Genomic DNA, 14,975 nt, shown 5'->3' with positions numbered 1-14,975 from the left:
ATAACATTAGTCCACGTTGAGCAGTGTCCATTGATTACCACTCTCTGTCTTCTGCCACTCAACCATCCCTTTATCCATAGCAGCAATTTGCCTCGAATGCCACACTTCTCCAATTTGTGCAGCAGTCTTCCATGCGCAACAGTATCAAAAGCCTTTCTAAGATCCAAATATATAATATCAAAGTTATATCCTGCATCCAGTTCTTTTGTGACTACATCATAGTATCCAATCAAATTGGTCTGACAAGACCTGCCCTTAACAAACCCATGCTGTGTCTGAGCTATAACTGAATTCTTGTCAAGATGATCCTGCAGTGCTTCTTTAACCAGTGCCTCCATTAATTTTCCTGGAACCGAAGTTAAACTAACAGGTCTATAATTACTTGTGTCAGCCTTTGATCCTCCTTTGTGAATTGGGGTTACATTTGCACATCTCCAGTCCATGGGTACCTCCCCTGAGTCCAAAGAAGCTCTCATAATTATGGCTAGGGGTTTGCTTACTTCCTTTGCTGCCTCCTTTAATATAACTGGATAGATCCCATCCACCCCGGGTGCCTTTTTTATGTTTATCCTCAACAATTTCTCCTCCACTTTCCTCTCAGTTATTAGAAAATCATCTAGTTTACTTCATGTTTACTTCACCTACGACATTCCCCTTCCTGAATAACTCCTCATGTGTGAATGTAGATGCAAAATACTCGTTTAGATTGTTAGCCACCTGAGCTGGATCCTCAACTGTTGAACCATCAACATCCAGTGGACCAATCTGATTCATCCCTTTCCTTCTTGAGTTTAAATAGGTAAAGAACTCTTTTCTGTTTTTCTTTGCATCCTTTGCCAAGGATTTCTCATAATCTGCCTTTGCCTGCCTAATCTCCAACAGCATCAGCGACTAAGGCCAGATTGCGTATGTTCTCTGGTCAATTTCTGATTTCTGGACGAAATTCCATAGTTTCCGGAAGGGAAAAAATCATGCTATCCTCGCTTGAAATGGACAAACTCTGCCACGTTGTGAAAAAAGCCAATAAAGATTCCTCACGTCATTGACGGGACTCAAACTCAGTTATTTTCCATCCGATGTGAGGAGAACGGCGATTCTTTAATTCTACCTTAAATTAAAGGTAGCACAGTTGGCAGAATAAATTAACCATTAAATTAAATACAGTACTATATAACGGTATTTTTTGGTAGATTAATTTCTTCAGCAATTGATTTCTTCCATTACCATTATTCCCTAAGGGTGGAAAATGCCTGCGTTTTAATACTGTCTTGACGAAAGAAACTTCATTTCATAACGTAACGGAGTTTGTCCATCGATTGGGCTAGGGTTTCCCACGGCACTATCTGATAGTGACAGTGAAGCTGAACCGCTCTTTCCAACATATACCACATTTCCGAAATTCTCTTTCCAACTATGACAACTGTATTCAAATCTAGAAAATTATGGAAATCTTGATAATGTTCGTCAAAACATTCAGATCCGATTTTTTGTAGGGTGCATAGTTCTCTTGTCGTCTTGAAAGAATCCATAGCAATATGGGTGAAAATGATGCATTGCATGGTGAAGTTAGCTGAATTACAGAAAAATGTTCACCAGAAGTAGAACGACCTGCAGAAGATAATAACCCCAGGGGGCTACCATCTGGTGAGTATGGGCTTGGCGCACCCAGAGGGGTACTGGATGTCAACATTCTTCTCTTTCTTGGTGATTTCCTTCTACTTCTCTCTCTCTCTCTCTCTCCGGATAACTCAAATTTTTTTTTTTTTTTTTTTTTGAACTGGTGCAGCAAAAGCCTCTGGCTTCCTTGCACCATACGGCTAATAATAATAATAATAATAATAATACAATACAATACAAATTTATTTATCATTTCAATTTGTTTACAATACAAGATATAATAATAATAATAATAATAATAATAATAATAATAATAATAATAATAATAACACAATTTTATTTATTAAGAGAATTCGTTTACAATAAATGATCTTGTTAAGAAAAGTAAATTTCTTGACAACGAGTTGTAATTCTTCCTTTACAACAGTTTTGTACAAATTGCATACGGAAAGAATATTCCCCATACCATGACATCACCTGCAGCAGAGAGAGAGGTTGCTGGACACAAGACAGTCTGGATGCATGGTTTATGAGGTTCATATTTCCATTTTTGCATAAAAGTAAAATCGAGACTCGTCAAACAACAAGCCTGGCGCTAAGGGAGCGCAAGTGAGGTACTTTCCACAGGCGCCGCTTAAAATAAGCGCTGCTAATGCATATACGCCGATACACCAAAACATGATCAGCGAGTCGTTTTGCAAATCGAAGCAACTGCAGATGAACTACGGCGCGTGCGCGGGTAGAGACAGGGTATAAAAAACACCTGATACTGAGCTCCATTTATCGGTGTTACTCTTGTTTTTCAGATAGAAAGGAAGCAGACTTAAGCGAGTTTGACAATAACCAGACGACTGGATCAGAGTATTCAGAAACGGCACGGCTGATGGGATGCTCACGGTCAGCTGTGGTTAATATCTACCGAAAGTGGTCTGAGGAGAGAAAACCCACGAACCACTGGCGAAGTGTTGGACAACCACGGCCCATCAATGTCGAGGTGGGTGAAGGCAGTTCCAGATGTTACTCTTCGTGGCAACAGAAAGGTGACTGTGGCACAATCAGCGGGTAATTGGAATGATGGCGACGGGAGTAATGTATCACAACACACACTAATACACAGTACATCGAACCCTGTTGAAAATGGGACTACGTAGCCGGAGGCCGCTCCGAGTGCCCATGCTAACCATGGTTCACCGGTGACAGCGACTACAATGGGCACACGAGCATCGAAAATGGACTTTGAATGATTGGAAGAAGGTCGTCTGGTCCGATGAATCACGTTTCCTATTGCACCATGTGGACCGCTGGGTACGGGGGGGGGCTTTACCTAGGGAAGTGATGGTGCCTGGACGAAAACAAACCGGTGGCGGCGGTGTCATGCTTTTGGCAATATTCTGCTGGGATACCCTAGATCCAGTCATCCATGTGCCAGGAATTCTGACTTCTTCCATCTGCGGAGATGGGGGAATCCCAGATGCCGTTAGACACGAAAAAAAAACTTTTCCTAAACATCATTGCTGACCAGGTAGACCCTTTCATGGCAACGGTCTACCCCTCTGGCGGTGCCGTCTTTCAGGAGGATAATGCGACATGCCACACCACCTTGATTGTTCGAGACTGTTTCGCGGAACATGAGGAAGACTTCCAGGTAATAATGTGTTGCTCTGGCCTCCAAAATCCCCAGACATCAATAACGTCGGGCATCTGTGGTTTGTGTTAGAACAGCAACTCCGATCTGCGGCGTCTCAACCAGGGATTATAGAGGAGTTAAAGGATCTGCTAGTTACGTGTTGGTACCAGGTACCACAAGACACATTTAGAAATCGGTAGCGTCAATGTCCCGCCAGATACGAGCTGTTTTGGCTGTAAATGGAGGACCGTCTGCGGGGGTAGAACAGTGATATCGTCACCGCCCTCCCCACACCAGTGGAAAAGGCCCGGGTTCGAATCCCGTTGATGACGCGAGGAACTTTAATGGGCTTTTTTCACTCCGTGACTGAGTTAGTCGGTCCCAGGCGTAGATAGCAATGTTCTCCCCCAGAAACAGGGGTTTTTTCGTCCAGCGAACAGGCAAATCGACCAGAGAACACACAAAATTCACAGACAAAATACATACATGGGTATATATTAGAAATAATGGGTGGCCCTAATATAATAATTTGATTTTGATTTGTACGTGGAGGACCAACATCATATTAGATAGTTGCTCATAATGTTTTGGCTCAAAAGTGCATATACGTGTTAAGATACGATATGAATTAGAAGCCGTGACAATGCCTTGCCTCAGGCGCCACAAACGCTAGCGCCGTTTCTAACAAAAAAATATGGTCTTTTATACTATTCCACAGTCCAAGGTTGGACTGTGGAAGACTGGAGTCTTAGCGTTGGAGATGTAGCGTTCTCCAACGCCAATATTTCAATATTGGCTTTGCAGAAAACTACACTCCACTTGGCATCTCTCATATCGTCAAATTAATTCATAACTGCAAAGTCAGCTGTTATACCATTTGGATTCCTACCCACTCACCGATGAGAGGACAAATAGCCAGGAATTGGCCGCCTGGGTGGTAGTTACTACTGAGAATAACTAACAATAGTCCTCACCTTAGGCATTGAAAGTGAGAGATAATGTAATTATCTCTCACATTTTTGAAAGATAATGAAACCACTGCACCAGTTCGGTTTGTATGCGATGTATAGAAATGATGCTAATGGAGTAACTTCTATGACAGTGCTACTGTACATTATTAATTCTAAAGGCACTAATAAAGGACATTATCATAGTCAGATACTAAAAATTACTATAAAAAAAAGTAAAAGATTTTCTGTATAATTTAATAATTATTATTTTATTTGAAAATTTACTTATGAAGGTAAACAACTTCGAGCGCGTTGTAATGGGAGATTTTACTCCGATTCTTGCTGATTAGAACAAGTAGGAGGGAAATTCACCATGGGGTACAAAATTTTTAAATCAACTAGATTATTTTCTATACCAATTGTTAAGGAAGGAATTATGGACAAGAATATAATGGAGTTGATCCTCATTCCCAGACTAAAAGATTAACGGAAGCTGTAGGCAGAGGCGAAAGTGATTCTTGACTGCTTCTACTGTAATGAGCAGCAGCCTAGAGAGCAAGTTGCTGGGGTCTTCAAGAGCTGCTGGGAGTCATCATGAAGCCAATAAATTATGGGGTGTGATAGGGTAACTAAGAGTAACAGCAAGTGCATGCATACTTGCATGTACACTAATGCGAGAAGTACAGCAAATAAAATTGATGAATTTGAAGTGCTGATCAAGACATCAAAGGAAGAGATATTGTTTTGATATCAGAGACATGGTGTCACACAGACATAAGAGTGCAGAATTGGAATTTGGGGAGAACAATGTGTACAGAAAGCACAGACAGGGTAGGAAGGGAGGAGAGTTATGTTGGTAGTTAAGAAACACATAAAATCTAACTAAGTGCATCCAGTTGACACGGGTTGACAGTGCAACGTTGAGTGTTTGGTGTGACATAAACACTAGGGAAGGGACAATGAGACTACGAGTATGTTATAGGCCTAAGAACTGTGATGAGAACAATGAACAGTTGTGCAGAAGAATAGAATGGACCAGTAAATCAGAATATCTCGTAATGGGGGATTTTAATTTTCCAGATATTTACTGGAACTTGTGATTTGGTCACTCGCACGCTAGCAAGAATTTTGTGGATTTATGGAAGGATTGTTTTCTGCAGCAACACGTTCAAGAGGCAACCAGAAGCAGTAATACTCTTGATCTGATTATCAGAAGTGATTATTCACATTAAGAATTTGCAGATAAAGGAACCACTGGGTGACGGTGATCACAGTGTACTGATGTGGGATTTACTTAAATATGTAACCACCATCAAGGGTGAAGAGAAGGGCTTTTGTTTTCATAAAGGTGACAACAATGATGCCTGTTTTTAAATTCTATGCAGTGGGATCAACTGATGATGTTACCAACGGTGATTCCTAAATGGGAAGCCTTCAGGGACTTAGTCTTGGAGGCTACAAGGCTTTCCATACTAACTAAGAAATAGTGTTAAAGGTTCAGGCCTAAATGGATATCGGATGAATTAATGCGGATCGTGGTAGAAAAGAAAAATGCACGAGATGCATATAAATTATTTGGCAACGCAGACGCCTACAGCAGATATAAGCTAGTGTGTAATCAAGTCACAAAGGAGGGTAGAGAAGAAAAATGCATGAGATGCATATAAATTATTTGGCAACGCAGACGCCTATAGCAGATATAAGCTAGTGTGTAATCAAGTCACAAAGGAGGGTAGAGAAGAAAAATGCACGAGATGCATATAAATTATTAGGCAACACAGACGCCTACAGCAGATATAAGCTAGTGTGTAATCAAGTCACAAAGGAGGGTAGAGAAGCAAAATGCACGAGATGCATATAAATTATTAGGCAACACAGACGCCTACAGCAGATATAAGCTAGTGCGCAATGAAGTCACAAAGGAGGGTAAGCGATGGTAGATTACAAGAACTCGTTCGCAAAGGATGCAAAAAAAACAGCAAATAGTTCTTTAGTTATGTAAACGCTAGAAGGGGATGAATCAGATTAGCATTAGCATTAGTAGAGGCATGTGGTGCAAGAAGGCAAGCTTATGCAGCATCAACCAAAAAAAAAAAAAAAACTCTCCCATATCACCCCGCCTTTCGTTGAAAATGCCTGTTCAGCTCATCCTTGTATTTATTTAGGCTTAGCAACTTCCACAGCAAAATGTAGATCTCTGTTCCACCAATCAACCACCTGCTGGCTAAAGGTAAGTTTCCGCACATATATTCCACCACTGTCTTTCCTCAATTTGAATCTATGCCCCCTCAGATTCTAAATGGTAGCAACAGGAAGAATCCCATCAGTAGTCAGTTTGTTCAACCCATTCAAGGCTTTATACAGCTCAATCAGATCACCTCACATGTGCCTACTCCCCAGTCGCTGATTTACAGAACTTAAGCCTTTCCTGGTAACAGCATACCTTTTGTTCCCCTCACCAATCTTGGTGCCATTCTTTGTACTCGCTCTAGCAACTCTACATAATTCCTAAAATTAGACCTCCAGACCTGTACACAGTACCCTAGTTGTGGCCTGACCATTGTCTTGTACAACGGGATAATCCTGTCACTGCTAGCAAAATTCCTATATATCATTGACCTGCCTTGGCCACCCGTTTGCACTCCTCCACGAACATCATATTTGACTGCAGGTCTTTATCACTTTCCACCTCCCTGAGTGTAGTACTATACAGAGGGTACGTTTCTCTTGGGTTATGGATTTGTTGTCAATGTTAAACTTTAGTTGCCACTTCTCAGATCATTTGCCCAAATTATCTAGATCCAAGTGGAGTAGCATACTCCCTTTACTGTCGGTTAAAAACCCTGCCAACATTTGTATCATCTGCAACTTAGACACTAATCCTGACATACCCTCATCAATATCATTGATTAATACACAAAACAACAATTGACCCAGCACCGAATCCTGGGGAACTCCACTAATAACATTTATTCACTAAGAGCGGTGTCCATTGATTACCACTTTCTGTCGTCTCTCACTCAACCATAACTATCCACTGTAGCAACTTAACCTTAATGCCATAAGTCTCCAATTTGTACAGTAGTCTTCTCTGTGCAACAGTATCAAAAGCTTTCCTGAAATCCAAGTGTATGATATCAAAAATATATTTTTGACATCAGTTCGTTTGTGATCACATCATAGTATCCAATCAAATTGGTCAGACAAGACCTCCCTTCAACATATCCATGCTGTGTCCTAACTATTACTGCAGTCTTGGACAGATGATCCCGAAATGCTTCTGTAACCAGAAGATTACATTCTGATTACATTTTCCACGGAACAGAAGTTAAACTAACAGGTCTAAATAGTTACTTGAGCCACCTTTTGAAACCCCTTTGTGAATTGTTGATACATTTGCACACATCCAGTCCATGGGGACCTCTCCTGAGTCCAAGGAAGCTCTGATACTTATGGCTAAGAGTTTACTTACTTCCTTTGCTGCCTCCTTTATTATAACTGGATAGATCCCATCCATCCCAGATGCCTTCCTTATGTTTATCTTCAACAATTTCTCCTTCACTTTTCTCTGTTATTACAAAATCACTTATCTCCCTGTTAGAGTTTGATGAACCTCTGGAATTCCCTTCATTGAACTATTCCTTTTGTGTGAATGTAGATGCAAACAACTCATTCAGTTTATCACCTACCTGAGTGTGATCGCCAATAGTCAACCCATCTATGTGACTTGATCACAGACCTTATATCTGAAATAGAATTCTCTGTCACCTGATAATTTATAGGCATCCGATACATTTTTCTTCGCTACCACAAGCCTCATTAATTCATCTGACATCCATTTAGGCCTGAACCTTGAACAGTATTTCTTAGTTGGAATGAAAAGCCTAGTAGCCTTCAAGATTAAGTACGTGAAGACTTCCATTTCGAATTCGAAGTTGGTAAGGTAACATCACTATTTGTTTCCACTGTACAGAATTTAAAAACTGTCTGAGACCCCTGTAGTCACCTGACTTAAATGTGATTACAGGGGTCTCAGACAGATTTTAAATTAGCCCTTTAGCCTTGATGGCAGTTCACCTTTAAGTAATTCTCATATTATTATTATTATTGCTGCTATATTATTTCTCCCTGATTGGAGTTTTCACCTCGTCACGGATATTGTTACCAAGTGCACAGGGTGATTGTTGTTATATCTGGTGTTAGCATTGGTCGAGGAAGCAGTCTCTATCCTACAGGTATTCAGAATTGCGACTTTATGGCGTTCCTTGCAGGTGTTCCCTGGGAGACCTATGGCTGGTAAACTGTTATATAGTTTCTTTGTCACCTTACCTGTGGTTGACACGATGATCGGGATATTCGTTACTTGTTGCATATGCAACAAGTAACGAAGGAGATGAAACACATTTGTTTCATCTCCTGTCTTAGGTCCATGTACTTCCTGATTTTTTCCCCATGGGTTTTCAGCAGGTTGCCAGTGTTGGGTGACGCTATCAAATCAAATAAAATTATTATTTTAGGGCCACCCGTAATTTCTTACATATACCCGTGTATGTATGTATTATGTCTGTACATTGCGTGTGTTCTCTGGTCGATTTGACTGTTTTGCTGGTTGAAAAAACCCCAGTAACTGGAGAAAAAAACCTTGCTATCTACGCCTGAGACCGATTAACTCAGCCTCGTAGTGAAAAAGCCCATTAAAGTTCCTCGCGTCATCGACGGGATTCCAACCCGGGCGTTTTCCACCCAGTGTGGGGAGGAAGGTGACGATACCACTGTGCTACATGCGCAGACCGGGTCTTGCTATGTCAATCAGATAGGTAGCCTTTATCTTCTTGTCCACAAGGGTTGTGTATGCTCTGTTGTGCGGGATTGTCCTATCCGTTATGGTTATTATGGCTCGGTCCGAGTACAGCTTGTGGGTTGGGGTTTGGGGTTCGAATTTCTAGTACGGTATACTTTCTTCGATCAACTGGTATTTCCATGCTAGCTTCTGATGTATTATCCTGGCTATCTGGTGGTGTCTATGAGTGTGCTCAGTCTGGTTGTTCACCTTGCATTCCACGCTGATGTGTTGGATCGTTTGTGAGGCCAGATGGCATCGTCGACATGTGTCATCGAACACTTGGGGCTCCTTGGCGACGTATTTTCTAGTTTCTGGTGTTGATTACCTGGTCTTGGATGGCAAGCATGAATCCTTCAGTCTTGGTGAAGAGCGTATCGCTCGTGAGCGATGCATTGAAAGAAATTTTATCTGTGATCTTGATGGAGTGTCTTCTCTGCCCATCTTTCTAGCTTCATTTGTTCCTCCTGGTTGAGTGGGGCATACTGCTTGTCTATCTTCCTTATGGCCTGCTGCTGCTGTTTCTGGAAGTAATCCATCAGGTTAACTATCGTTGTCTTCTGTTCGTCAATGAAGTCTATCAGGGCCCCTCCACCTTCTTTCCGGGCAATTGTCAGTCTCTCCACGGAAGATTTCGAGTGGTATTGGCTGCCCTTGGTCATCATTGTCCTTGTGTCTCATGATATTCTCCAGGTCGGTATTAGTCCGAGCTATGGCCCCGAAGGAGTGTTAGCACTGGGACTGCATAGGCATTTAACTGTGTTCTCATCGTTCAGCTTTGCTTTCAGCAGGCTTCTGAGTCTCTGATGGTATTGTTTGGTCATGTAGGCCTTAATTTACTTGTTCTGTAACGGCTGAGCCTGCATCACCCCCCAAGTATTTGCAGGCCCCTCCCTCTGCCATGGCTTCGATCTCTTTACCAGACTGCATCTGGTAGTTTCAGTTTAATTTTCCATGGTGCAATCGGTGGGTCTTGCATTTGTCTAGACCAAATTCCATCCTATCATTGCTGAATTCTTCGGTGATCTGGAGTAGTTGCTGGAGGTGCTTCTCGGTTCCCGCATAGAGCTTGATGTCATCCATGTACATGTGGGTGAGGATGTACAGGTTTTTTTCTTCCTTCTTTGAGGTTATATCCGTGCTTTCTACAGTTGAGCATGGTGGATAGTGGCTTAAATGCTAGACAGAACAACAACAACGGACTCAGGGCATCTCCCTGAAAGATTCCTCTCCTGATAGGGACTGGCCTGGTTGTGATGTTTTTGACCTTAATTCTGGTATTCCATTTCGCTATCGTTTCTCCTAGGAAGTTTGTCACTACCGGATCGACTTTCTAAATTTTCAGCGTCTCTATTAGCCAGCTATGAGGCACAGTATCGAAGGCCTTGCGGTAATCAAAGTAGGCTGTATACATTGCAGCGCTTCTTGTAGGCTTGCTACATAACCGAGGCATCCATGGTTAATTGGTCCTTGCACCCTTTCTGCTGTAGGCCATTATGTTCTGGCTCTCCAAGTGGATTATCCTGCACTAGCCAAATAAAAATAAATAAAAAAATCCCAGAGTTACCCTGTGAGAGAGAGAGCAATCACCAAAAAAAAAAGAGTAGAATGATATCCATTTGAGGACCCTGGGTGTGTGCTATGCCCATACTTGCCAGAAGTGAGATGAGCCTCTGGGGTCATCAGTACTTTTCACTGTCAGTCACCCAGTGGTTTCCTTTATCTACAAATTCTTAACGCACGAAAATTCATTGCTGATAATCAGATCAAAGGTGTTGCTCCCTCTGGTTGCTTCTCGAACTTGTTGCTGTAGAAATCAGTCATCCAATAAATCCAAAGTTTTGCTAGTGTGCAAGTGACCAACCCACAACTTCCAATCAATATCTGGAAAGTTAAAATCCCCACATTATAAGACGGTCTGATTTACTGGCCCACTCTATTTCTCTGCACAATTGCTCATTATACTCATCAGATTCATAAAGCCTATAACACAAACCTACTCTCATTTTTCCTTTCTCAGTGCCTATGTCACACCAAATAGACTTAATATTGCATTGTCCACCAACATCAATTGGATGCACTTCCTTAGAATTTGTTTCTTAACTAATAGCATAACCCATCCTCCCTGTCCTTTCTGTACTCATTGTACTCCCCAAATTCCAATTCTGCACTGCTTATATCTGCCTTTGATGTCTTGACTATAACTTCAAGCTCATCAAATTTATTAACTATACGCCAAGCCTTGTTGTACATGCAAGTATACAAGCACCTGTTACCCTAAAACATCCCATGTATTTATTTGTTCCATTATGGCTACCAAGTCCTGGAAATCTCCATTGCCTTGCTTTCCATGTTGCTGGTCATACCAATAGAAGCAGTGAAAGAATCAATTTTGCCTCTGCCTGTGGCCATTATTAACTTTTTAGTCTGTGTATGCCCGAAGCTAGCAGTTTTCCAACCCACCTAACATTCCTCAATAGCATCAGCAAATATTCGTGCACTTTTTCGATTTAAGTGTACCCCATCCCTGTAGAAGCAGTCTCTTCTGTCAACAATCACAGGCCAGAGTGAGAAACATTTTTTGCTTTGGGCCTTGCACAATCTGAAATGCCAAAACACAGGGCAAAATTGATCGACAAGGCTCTCATGCAGACACTTTCATATTCAACTCTAACTCGTGACTTTTTGTTATTTCTTTTTTCTTCAGATAGGTCCACTTAACATAGATGTTTCTACTGTTGATGATCCTACTCAAGTAGCTTATAAACTGAATGAGTTATTTTGCATCTACATTTATACATGACGAGTTATTCAAGGAGGGGAAAGCAACTAGTTTATCAAACTCTAACAGGGAGCTAAATGATTTTGTAATAACTGAGCAAAGAGGAGAAATTGTTGAATTCAAACATAAAAAAAGGCACCTGGAATTTATCCAGTTGTTGAATGAGGCAGCAAGGGAAATAAGCAAACCCTTAGCCATAATTATGAGAGCATCCTTAGAGTCAGGGGAGGTCGCTATGGGCTAGAGATGTGCAAATGTATCCCCAATTCATAAATGGAGTTCAAAAAGTGTGACACAAATTATTATTATTATTAGCCACATTGTGCAAGGAAGCCTGAGGCTTATGTTGCACCAATAAAAAAAAAATCCCCGAGTTACCTTGACCGAGAGAGAGTCAGAAGTAGAAAGGAATCACCAAGAAAGAAAAGAATGATGATATCCAGATCAGGACCCTGGGTTTGCCAAGCCCATACTCACCAGATGTGAGCTCGTGGGATATAGACCTGCTAGTTTAACCTCTGCTCCAGGGAAAATAATATAATGGAGTCACCGGTTCAAGAGGTCATACAGGATCTCCTAGAGAAGACAGCAGTAATAGTTCAGACACAGCATGGGTTTGTTAACAGGAAGTCTTGTCTGACGAACTTGATTGAATACTATGATGTGGCCACAAAATGGATGGAAAAAATAATTTTGATATAATATACTTGGATTTCAGTAAAGTTTTTGATACTGTTGTACAGGGAAGATTGCTATATAAATTGAAGCGGTATGGCATTAACGGCAAGTTGCTGCAATGGATAAAGGGATGGTTGATTGGGAGATAGCAGAGTGGTAATCATTGGACACTGCTCTACATGGACTAATGTTATTAGCGGCATCCCCCAGGGATCTGTGGTGGGCCCATTGTTGTTTTGTGTATTTATCAATGATATCGATGAAGGTATATAAGGTTTTATGTCAAAGTTTGCAGTGATACAAGGGTTGTTAATGACATTAAAGACAGTATGCTACTGCAACAGGATCTAGAGAAGTTTAACATTGACAAATGCCTAGTACTGCATATGGGCAGCAACAACCCAAGTACCAACTCTGTGGCACTACCCTGAGGGTGGTGGATAATGAAAAAGACCTAGGGGTAATTGTGCAGTCAGATATGAAGTTCTATGAGCAGTGCAGGTAATGGAGTTTGGTCAATGATATATAGGAATTTTGCTAGCAGAGACAAAGTGATTATCCCTTTGCATAAGGCCATGGTGAGGCCACACCTTGGGTACTGTATACAGGTCTGGAGACCTCATTTTAGGAAGATGTAGAGTTGCTAGAACGAGTACAGAGAAGGGCAATAAGATTGGTGAGAAGAACAAAAGGGTGTGCTTACGAAGAAAGGCTTAATTTCTGCAAGTTGCAGTATCTGGAAACTAGGCATCTGTGAGGTGTATAAGGCCTTGAATGGTTTGAGCAGGCTCAATGCTAACGGGATACTCACGCTTGCTTAGATTTAGAACCTGAGGGGGTATAGATTTAAATTGAAGAAAGACAGTTGTAGAATCGATGTGGATTAGGTAAAAAAAATGGCACCTGGGGCAAATGGAATCTCTCCAGTTGTAATGAAGGAGGCAGCAAGGGAAGTGAGCAAATCTATTGAAGTTTGCCTTTAGCCAATGGGTAGTTGACTTCTGGAACAGATTTCAATCTGTTGTTGTGGAAGTTGGTGGCTTAAGTAAATTTAAGGCTGAATTAGACAAACATTAGGAATGACTGGATGGGTGAAATGGGAAGGATTTTTTTTTTTATTTTTGGCTGATGCTGTATAACCTTGCTTTCTTGCATCATATGCCTCAACTAATGCTGATGCTAATTATTCGGATAGTATCATAGGTTTGAGAATACAGAAAGATCACATTACAGACATAGAAAACACATTATCTTCCCTACGATTTGCAGAACAACTGCTCATGTGTGTGAGAAAGAGATTATAATTTAAGCATATAATGCAATTATGAGAATGGTGAGCACTTCTGGGGGGGAGAGAAATTCAAACTACAGGGGAATGTGTGTGTGTAAACATTCCTCCATAGTTAGCATGAAGTTTGTTGCGACTTACATAGGGAGACTTCTGGTTATTAGAGTACAACCCCGCCGTAGTACTGCATAATGATATTTAACTCTGTATAATGACCAGAAATGAGTTTAGTTGCATGAGCAGTGGTCAAAAAGTTTTAAAAACTGAGCAAGAAAGACATAGATACAAAAACTCTATATTTTGTTTTTTCAATGTAATAACCCGGAAGTTCAATACATTTATTGTATTTAATCTGCAAAGTGTTAAATTCTTCAAATAATCTTCAGATTGGATATCAACCTGGCAATTAAGAATGAATGAAAGAATGGGTGAAACTGGAAGGTTTTTGTTTTTTTAAAAAAAAATTTGAGTTTACCCTGTGTGTGTGTGTGTGTGTGTGAGAGAGAGAGAAGTAGAAGGAAATCACCAAGAAAAAGAATGATGATATCCAGCTGAGGACCCTGGGTGTGCCAAGCCCATACTCACCAGATGTGAGCCCCTGGGGTAATATAAGCTTGCTGTCTTGCATCATATGCCTCTACTAATGCTAAGCAAGGATGTTTTCACATAAAACATCTTTTGTGCGTACAAGGGTACACATAGGGTTGTTTTAATACATAACTTGGAATTCTTTGGAGGTTAAAAACTGATTATTTTATCTGCATCTAATTTTTTAACATGTTGGCCTCACCACTGAGCATATTATTGATTAATGCAGATAGACTGCTAGAACAGCTCTTGGTGTTTTGTCAGTGATTTTCCACCAGAGACATGGAGGTGATTATTCCAATTGTATAAGGTAATGATCAGGCTGCATCTTGAGTGCCACATCCAAGTACTTAAGCTGCAGTCCAAGATAGATTATGGATTTCTTGGACTGGTTGTAGAACAGGGCAACCAGTTTGGTCAAGAACACAAAAGAGTACTCTTAACGCAAAAGACTCAGATTCTGCAAATTGCCATGCTTGGAAACCAAGTATTTTGCAAGGACAGTGGTTGAACTGTTTATGGTTTTCTAATGGATTGAATTAACCAAATAATGATGCCATCCTTATTCTTCTTTCTCTCAACACAATGGGAGAAATTTAAGATGG

The sequence above is a fragment of the Mastigoproctus giganteus genome, chromosome 6, assembly GCF_048544385.1.
Source record: "Mastigoproctus giganteus isolate SK-2022 chromosome 6, ASM4854438v1, whole genome shotgun sequence".
Lineage (NCBI taxonomy): Eukaryota > Metazoa > Arthropoda > Arachnida > Uropygi > Thelyphonidae > Mastigoproctus > Mastigoproctus giganteus.
Note: the sequence above shows the minus strand (reverse complement) of the source record.